The sequence below is a fragment of the Musca autumnalis genome, unplaced genomic scaffold (assembly GCF_047663935.1).
Source record: "Musca autumnalis isolate F117 unplaced genomic scaffold, ASM4766393v1 scaffold_3, whole genome shotgun sequence".
NCBI lineage: Eukaryota > Metazoa > Arthropoda > Insecta > Diptera > Muscidae > Musca > Musca autumnalis.
The window spans coordinates 154,197,808-154,208,774 of record NW_027411866.1 but is presented as its reverse complement, the minus strand read 5'-3'; positions in this window follow the sequence as shown (position 1 = coordinate 154,208,774).

Sequence of the window (10,967 nt, the reverse complement as noted above, 5' to 3'; positions counted from 1 at the left end):
TTTGAGTATATGCAAAAAAAAAATTCGAAAAGTTTCAATGGATTCGCGAAAAATTAAATTTATTAAATAATTTCACGTATTTACAAACATATTTTTGAAACAATAGCGCTTATACTTACAAAAAAATATATAAAAAAATTACAGCAGCATCCAGACATTGTGAGGAATAAAATGAAACCTAAGTCGTGAAGTTTGGAGCTATAGTATTCGTGTTATTTGCAAAAATACAATGAAAATATGACGAAAAAAATAAAAATTATGTTATTCTAATTTTATTTTTTTATGGTTTTATAGGAAAGGTTGAAGAAAAAATGATGGAGTTCTTCGTCATTTTCGTCCAAATTTCACGCAATAATGAAGATATTCCGATGCAACAACTTTTTCACTTGTAGTTTTCCTATTGGCGAATATTTTTAGAACATTATATTAGATCACAAGTAATTCCAATTGTGGCATAACATTAAAATAATGTTAAATTGAATATTACAACATTTGAAACGCATAGAAACCGCGTAATAGTGGAAATCACAAGATGCGCATCCGATTTTCCAAAACAGCGAATCAATCCCTCTTATTTGATATACACTTTGGGAAATTCCATTTGGCGACCACGATGTTGCATCAGTTGCATGTTAGGGTGCAAAAAACAGTAAAATGGCCATAATTTCCACGAAGTACATTTGCATTTTATGCGCATCCGATTTTTCAATATCTGTTTTCGCACATTTTAAATATGAGTTTCGCTCTATTTATCTAAGTAGGAATAACACATCTAAAACGCGTCTAAATACGCGATATTTTCATAAACATTTTTTGCAGATTTTCGAAATTTGAGGGGTATCATATTCGCCGATCTAGTGGATGGATTTAGACGCGCAAAGGCTTGTTAGATTCAGAACGTAAAAAAACTAAATTCACGCGGGTTTCCACTGAAATCTAATGGCATTTGTAAATTTTGAATCCAAAAAACTGTTTTTTTAGAAAAATTTACGCACAAAAATTTCGACTTTAAGCTGAGATTGTTGTGAACCTTTGAAGGCTACAAGCCCGAGTTATAGATCAAATAATGCGTAATCGCGAGTACTACAATCTCATAATCAGTTTTTAAACGAGTACAGTTGCGCGTCCCGATTAGAGCAAAAATTCAAAAAACCCAATTTGAAATATGTTGTAAATACATATTTCATTTATTCGGCGACTTATATTAAAATTTGATGCAGAATATTTTTTCCTTGACGTCTTCTATCTAGAATGAAGTTTGGAGGGACAAACCTTAATAAACTCAGATAAAGTACAACATTATCCCTAAAATGTGACTTTATTTTTTGCAGATTCCTGGCGTTTAGGTACAATTTAGAGTTTTGGTGTATTCGGGGACCTATAGTAAAATTTTATAACAAATAATTTTGCAGACTATTTTGATCTAATACCATCAACTTTTAAAGGAGTTTTTAAACGTTTTTGAAAAAAAAAAATACCAAAAAACCCGTTTAGTGACTCGCATGAGGGTTAATTTTTTCATAAAAAGATACACCGCTTTGTTGTCAGTTATATTGCCAAAGACACTTTATACCTAAAATGCAAGGATTCCAAGGAATCTGATGTCGAATATTTCAAAACCTGTAGAAATGGGCGGAACTTGCCACTCCTATTTAGGTTACTTCCCGACGTAAACTTTCAAAACGCCGATACACGTGTTTTCTTTTTTCGGTCCTCTTTTATAATCCGGCCGAATTGTCTTCTAATAATTTTTTGTGTTGTACAGTTTAATATTAGATAGATTAAGTAGTTCGTTCTGAAAATGTAGCTAAAGTCCTCAAAATACTAAAAAATCGGGAGGTACCGTTTTATGGGGCTATAGCAAAACATGAACCTCTGATGACAATCTTTGGCGGGAAGTTCTGTGGCCACTGGGAAACTTAAATGTGATATAACAGGTAGTTCGGTCTGAAAATGTGGCTGAAATCCTCAAAATAACTAAAAACGGGCGGTACCGTTTACTTATTTTTATTTATTTGATTTTAGTCTAGCACCATGAAAATTATACAATTCTTATGATTTAGTGCTAGTGATATATTGTAAAGTATATAAATGAACACATTTTATATTTCTAATACGTACATATTTATGTGAGTAGCATAGATCAATGTGCAGTGCTGCTCAAAGCATCTGCAACTCAGATGCCTATATCATTTATCAATCTATTTAGGGACATTTTGAGTTGTGAAATATACATATTTGTTTTTATACCCTCCACAATAATATGGAGGGTATAATTTAATTTGTCCTTCCGTTTGTAACACATCGAAATATTATTCTTGATCAGGGTAAAATTCTTAGTCGATATAACCAAGTCCGTCTGTCCGACCGTCTGTTGAAATCAAGATACAGCTCGCAATTTTTAAGATAGGGTTTTGTAATTTAATATAGAAGTTTCTATTACTCCTAGGATGATTGGTATTGCAAATGGTCTATACCGGTCCACGTTTTGATATAGCCACCATAGAACGGTACCACCCGATTTTTGGTATTTTGACGGTTTTAGCTTCATTATCACACCGAAATGGCAGAAATGTGGTACTTAGTCTTCGTTGGGGGTATACAACTTTTCCCCCCAATTCTGTCGGTATAGGTCCATGCCCTCATATAGTTCCCATAGAACGGTACCTCCCGATTTTCGGTGTTTTGAAGTTTGCGGCCTCAATATTCCTCCGAAGGGGTCAAAAAGCTTTCATGAGGAGTACATGTTAGCCCACCTATGTTTACTTTTGACAGACAAGTAAGAAAAACTTAAATTATGACCAGAAGTTCATATTAAAGCTTTGGTAAAATGGTAATTTTTGAAAATTGTGGATCCAAATTGTGATCCAAAAATAAACATAGGAACCTGTTAAAACAAAACTTGACACCGATAAATCTATACAAACCCCTCCGATACATACCAAGGATACCGGTATACCAAAATAGGCAAATTTTGGGGAAACAGTATTTTCCAGAAAAATGGAATTTTTTATAAAATTTTTGCAAAAAATGTGTGGTATTTTTTTAGGAGTAGTGTAACCGAGTACTTCTCGTCCATTTAAATCAATATTTAAGTTATAGGACTTGAAAAAATGTCCATGATCACCAGGTCGAAAGATAATAGAATTTGTCCTCTTATACAAAAAAGTTGACCCAAAATGTAGAACGTGTTTTATATTGCCCTGAAGCTATATTTATGGACAGAAATGGTACTGAATGCATGAGGTCGAGATTTTTATCAGATCCAAGAATTAATCGGACAGATAACATGTCGAAATCGCACCATGTACACACCAGAAGTGTCATATAATAGAGTGCTTTGGCATAATTCGTCGAATATCTTGGGATATGTTTACATATCATGTTTTGTACTCTTATGAAGTATCTTTCAACAAAAAGTGTTGCTTCTATAAAGTCCCTTTAAATATTTTTTTTTAATTTTCCTTCAACAGCACCCCAAATTTGTATGGTTTAGAGTGTTTCACTGGAAGAGCACATTCATTTATTTTATTTATTTATTTATTTATTTATTTATTTACTAGCAAAATGCCCGCTACTTCGTATGCGGAAAAAAAAAGCGAACACGGAAAATGTTGATGTATTTATACCTATTTGAATTGATATTTAATTTCTTTCAAGTACTGTTCGTACACGTTTTTTTCGAATTTCAAAAAAAGACCTCTACACTTCAACATCGGCCTACATTTTAAATTCCAGTCCATATTTTATTAGAACGGTATGGGTATTTTAAAAATTTTATCCACATTTTCCAACCGAATTTTGGAATTTGTGATATCAAAATGTTGAAAACCATTATTCAGAAGATGTTACCCTATATAACAGTTAATTTTTGAAACACTTTATTTTAGGCCTTTTTATTCTTAGGGTGTAAAAACCTTTTTGGAAAACATAGATCTACCTTTGCAAATGAACTTACTATAACGTTAGCATAGAAACAATGGTACATTATTCAGTACAATTTTTAAAATCCAGGACTTTAGCTCAAATGTTACAGTTTTAGCTCTACTTGTTCATCGAATGCCAATGGTATTACATGTAGAAACCTTTCATACATTTGAAAACGGATTTTAATTAACATTCTGATCCAATCTCAACAGTGATCCTTATAAAAAATTTCATTTATCGATTCACTCAATACCAGTGCTTCAGTATTTAGTATTATTTAATACTTCTAGTACACTTATTGTACGACCACCTCTTACAATAAACCTGACAAATAAATAATATATCAGAATTCCACTTCTATTCCTTAGGCCAATTTATTGCAATTTTGTACTTTTCACACACTAATTGTATAATTCCAGCTTCAGACAACGTAAAATTTAGTAGCATTTAGTACATTTCGTATTTCTCAATAAATCATCCAGCCCTCAGCCTAATTTTAGAATATGTATGCATTTCAAAAAATCCGTATCTAAACACCAACACAATCCCTCATACAACAATTCGAAATTCCACCTATGTATATCCCTTCATGCAACACCAAACTGGTACCAAATTTAATACTTAAAGTATGTAAAGTTTCAAAAATTATTTCCTTTTATCCAAAACTTTATCCAAATCGCGATTTAGTATTTTTCGTATACATTAGTACGAATTTTCAAAACTTCCTATCTATCTCCACAATAAACGTCAACTGCTATGCTAATACCGAATTTCACAATTTCAGCTCTACGCCTTTACACAATAACAATTTGGACCAAATTCTGTACCACTTAGTAATTTCCTTACACTTATTGTACGTATATCCACAACCACATCCATATCTCAACCCTACACCCTAACAGCGGCTATAATACCAAATTTCCGAATTCCACTTCAATTCATAATACCATTAATACTTTTCGTATGAAAGTACGATATAACTATCTCCAACAGTAATTGCGAATTTCAGGATCCCACCTCTATCCGTCCACTCAAATCTAAATTGTACCAAATTTAGTAGCATTTAGTACTTTCCGTACTTATAAGTACGAATTTCCAAAACTGCCCTAATGCTACACTCCATAAGTAATCTTAATTATATGATTCCAGCTCTATCTGTTCACCCAAATCCAAAATGCACCAAACTTAGTACCATTTAGTACTTTCCGTACCCATAAGTACGAATTTGCGAAACTACCTCAATCCTACACTCCATAAGTAATCTTAATTCCAAATTTCAGGATTCCAGCTCTATCCATTCAACTAAATTTAAATTGTACCAAATTTAGTACCATTTAGTACTTTCCGTACCCATAAGTACGAATTTCCAAGACTAAGTCAATCCTACAGTCCAACAGTAATCTTAATTCCAAATTTCAGGATTTCAGCTCCATTCGTTCCCCAAAATCCTAATTGTACCAAATTTAGTACTTATCGTTCCCATATGCACGAATTTTCAAAACTTCCTCAATCCTACACTCCAACAGTGACCGTAACTCGAAATTTCAGTATTACAGCTGTATCCGTTCGCCCAAATATAAATTGGACAAAATTTAGTACCATTTAGTACTTTCCGTACCAATATGTACAAATTTCCAAAAATACCTCAATCATACAATCCATAAGTTATCTTAATTATACATTTCATGATTCCAGCTCTATCTGTTCACCCAAATCCAAAATGCACCAAACTTATTACCATTTAGTACTTCCGTACACATAAGTACGAATTTGCGAAACTACCTCAATCCTACACTCCATAAGTAATCTTAATTCCAAATTTCAGGATTTCAGCTCTATCCATTCAACTAAATTTAAATTGTACCAAATTTAGTACCATTTAGTACTTTCCGTACCCATAAGTACGAATTTCCAAGACTAACTGAATCCTACACTCCAAAAGTAATTAAATTCCAAATTTCAGGATTCCAGCTCTATCCGTTCACCCAAATCCAATTTGTACCAAATTTTGTACCGTTTACTACTTTTCGTACCCATAAGTAAGAATTTCCAAAACTACCTCAATCCTTCACTCCATCAGTAATCTTAATTCCAAATTTCAGGTTTTCATGTCTATCTATATCCAAATTGTACCAAATTTGGTACCATTTAGTACTTTTCGTACACATAAGTATGCATTTCCAAAACTACGCCCATATCTCAATCGTACACTTCAACGGTAATCTAAATTCCAAATTTTCAAGTTTTCAGCTCTATCCGTTCGCCCATATCCAAATTGTACCAAATTTAGTACCATTTAGTACTTCTCGTACACATAAGTTCGAACTTCCAAAATCATTACCTTATATCAACACCACTTCCCAACCTTGATACCCATACCAAATATGAAGATTGTAGCTATATCCGCTCAAAATATACAGTTGGTACCAAATTTAGTAACTTTTCGTACACTTATAGGTCGAATTTCCAAAAACCCTTTGGTACATCTTTCTAACTCTTCATCAGTCACCTTCATTCCCAATTTCAGAATTCTAGCTCTTCCCGTTTGCCTAATACAAAGGGTACCATATTTGGTACCTTTTAGTACTTTTCGTACCCTTCTAGGTCGAATTTCCAAAAACCCAGCCTTATCTCACCCCTACACACCGACAGCAACCCACAGTCAAAATTTCAGCTTTCTAGCTTCAGCGGTTTCGTCTGGGCGATGATATGTCAGTCACTCACTCACTCACTGAGCTCTTTTATATATATAGATTATTTACTATTTATTATAATTTCCGGATTACAGGGCTATCTCTCCATACAAATGCAATTTATACCAAATTTAGTATTTTCCGAAATTTCAATTTAATTCGAAATTTCTGGATTCCAGCTCTATCCGACCTTAATTCGAAATTTCCGGTTTCCATGTCTATCTAAATCCAAATTGTACCAAATTTGGTACCATTTAGTACTTTTCGTACACATAAGTATGAATTTCCAAAACTACCTCAATCCTACACTCCATCAGTAACCTTAATTCGAAATTTCAGGATTCCAGCTCTATCCGTTCAACTAAATTTAAATTGTACCAAATTTAGTACCATTTAGTACTTTCCGTACCCATAAGTATAAATTTCTAAGACTAACTCAATCCTACACTCCAAAAGTAATTAAATTCCAAATTTCAGGATTCCAGCTCTATCCGTTCACCCAAATCCAATTTGTACCAAATTTAGTACCGTTTACAACTTTTCGTACCCATAAGTAAGAATTTCCAAAACTACCTCAATCCTTCACTCCATCAGTAATCATAATTGCAAATTTCAGGTTTCTATGTCTATCTAAATCCAAATTGTACCAAATTTGGTACCATTTAGTACTATTCGTACACATAAGTATGAATTTCCAAAAGTACACCCATATCTCAATCGCACTCTTCAACGGTAATCTAAATTCCAAATTTCAGGTTTTCAGCTCTATCCGGTCACCCAAATCCAAATTGTACCAAATTTAGTACCATTTAGTATTACCCGTACATATAAGTACGAACTTCCAAAATCATTTCCTTATATTAACGCCACTTCCCAACCTTGATTCCCATACCAAATATGAAGATTGTAGCTATATCTGATCAAAATATACAATTGGTACCAAATTTAGTAACTTTTCGTACACTTATAGGTCGAATTTCCAAAAACCCTTTGGTACATCTTTCTAACTCTCCATCAGTTACCCTCATTCCAAATTTCAGAATTCTAGCTCTTCCCGTTTGCCTAATACAAAGGGTACCATATTTAGTACCTTTTAGTACTTTTCGTACCCTTCTAGGTCGAATTTCCAAAAACCCAGCCTTATCTCACCCCTACACACCGACAGCAACCCGCAGTCAAAATTTCAGCTTTCTAGCTTCAGCGGTTTCGTCTGGGCGATGATATGTCAGTCACTCACTCACTCACTGAGCTCTTTTATATATATAGATTTATTTACTTATTTAATTAATTAATTATTTATTTATTTATTTATTTATTTATTTATTTATTTATTTATTTATTTATTTATTTATTTATTTATTTATTTATTTATTTATTTATTTATTTATTTATTTATTTATTTATTTATTTATTTATTTATTTATTTATTTATTTATTTATTTATTTATTTATTTATTTATTTATTTATTTATTTATTTATTTATTTATTTATTTATTTATTTATTTATTTATTTATTTATTTATTTATTTATTTATTTATTTATTTATTTATTTATTTATTTATTTATTTATTTATTTATTTATTTATTTATTTATTTATTTATTTATTTATTTATTTATTTATTTATTTATTTATTTATTTATTTATTTATTTATTTATTTATTTATTTATTTATTTATTTATTTATTTATTTATTTATTTATTTATTTATTTATTTATTTATTTATTTATTTATTTATTTATTTATTTATTTATTTATTTATTTATTTATTTATTTATTTATTTATTTATTTATTTATTTATTTATTTATTTATTTATTTATTTATTTATTTATTTATTTATTTATTTATTTATTTATTTATTTATTTATTTATTTATGTATTTATTTATTTATTTATTTATTTATTTATTTATTTATTCATTTATTTATTTGTTTATTTATTTATTTATTTATTTATTTATTTATTTATTTACTTATTTATTTATTTATTTATTTATTTACTTATTTATTTATTTATTTATTTATTTATTTATTTATTTATTTATTTATTTATTTATTTATTTATTTATTTATTTATTTATTTATGTATTTATTTATTTATTTATTTATTTATTTATTTATTCATTTATTTATTTGTTTATTTATTTATTTATTTATTTATTTATTTATTTATTTATTTATTTATTTATTTATTTATTTATTTATTTATTTACTTATTTATTTATTTATTTATTTATTTACTTATTTATTTATTTATTTATTTATTTATTTATTTATTTATTTATTTATTTATTTATTTATTTATTTATTTATTTACTTATTTATTTATTTATTTATTTATTTACTTATTTATTTATTTATTTATTTATTTATTTATTTATTTATTTATTTATTTATTTATTTATTTATTTATTAATTTTGTTTTTTCAAAACAGTCTGGCTTAATCCCATTGTTGTTGTTTTAATATTTTAAAACAACTATTTTATTAGTGGAAAAGATTTGGCATTGCTCGCCAAGGGGTAAGACAGGGAATACTATAGTTTCGATCCACGCCACTGGATCTCATCAGTTCCCTTGTTTATTGTTTGTGGATATTCTCCACCGAAGTTATTTTTCCATATCTTCTTCAACAAGAAACTTTTTATACCTGTCAATATAGTATTGAAGAAATTTGTCAATATCCCAGCAAAATTTGAAGGAAATGGTTCCATGCGATGACGTGATTTCATGGCATCTTTTGCATTGGTTCAAAATAAGTCCCGAAAGATCCGATATTTTCATTAGCATTTGAACCAATGCAATAGAAGTCGTGAAAGATCCGATATTTTCATCTGCATTTGAATCCATGCAAAGGAAGTCGTTAAAGATCCGATCTTTTCATCAGCATTTGAACCTATTCCATTGATCCAATAGAGATGAATTTTGTGTTTTTATTTATACAATTTTTTCTAAATATATAAGATTAATTATTTACAATAGTCTTGATGTTGTCGGAGACTCGAAATCACAACCAACGTTGTTAAAACTCTCGTCGCAATTATAATGTCATTGCAAAGGGTTGGTGAAAATGACATGCCAAAGCATTAGTGAAAATGACATGTCAAAGCATCGGTGTAAATGACATGTTTTGGATCCAAAAGTGAATAGCATCTTTTGGGGTCCACGCTCATATAAATTTCATCGATGAAAATGCTAAAAAGATGACATGCTAGCTCACTTGCACCCATGATTGAATGGCATCTTTGGCATCGAACATTTTGCTGGGTATAGTATTGAAGAAATAAGTGATATGTCTAGAAATATATGGAAAAATCAAATTAATAAATTTTATAGGTATGCCGTCTACACCCAAGGTTTGAGATTTTATCCGCGACAAGGCTTGTAAACCATCCACCTCATAAACACACCAGGCAAAATGTTCGATGCCAAAGACGCCATTCAATCATGAGTGAATGTGATCTGGCATGTCATCTTTTTAGCATCTTCATCGATGAATTTTATATGAGCGTGGACCCCAAAAGATGCTATTCCTTTTTGGATCCAAAACATGTCATTTAAACCAATGCTTTGACATGTCATTTCCACCAATGCTTTGGAATGTTATTTTCACCAACCCTTTGCAATGACATTATGATTACGACGATAGTTTTAACAACGTTGGTTGTAATTTGGAGTCTCCGACAACATCAAAATTATTGTAAATAATTAACTTTACATATTTAGAAAAATGTGTATAAATAAAAACACAAACTTCATATCTATTGTATCGATGCAATCGGTTCAAATTTTGATGAAAAGATCGGATTTTTCACGACTTTCTTAGCATGGGTTCAAATGCTGATGAAAAGATCGGATCTTTCACGACATCCTTTGCATGGGTTCTAATGCTAATGGAAAGATCGGATCTTTCCCGACTTTCTTTGAACCAAGGCAAAAGATGCAATGAAATCACGTCATCGCCTAGAACCCCTTCCTTAAAATTTTGCTGGGCAATTAAATGAAAATGAATATTTACCATTCACTGCAATACCAACAAAATCATTTTGTTCAAAGAAGTCATTCAAGACTATAGCATCCAAGTTCGTTTCATGATTGTCATCATTACCAACAAAACCTCCTGCACGTAGATATTTCCAAACCTGTGTTGGGCCAAACGCACCTAGAACTTTGTGTAGTGTCTCCTACGCTCACTCCTAAGAACAGATTTCGCTCTGTTTCTAAGAGAGCAATATATTGTCCAATACAGCTGAGAAGGGTTTCGCAACTACTCCTTATATGCCATATCACGTAGAGAGTTATTTCAAATTGCAGATCGACATTTTAGCCAGGGATCAACAACATTA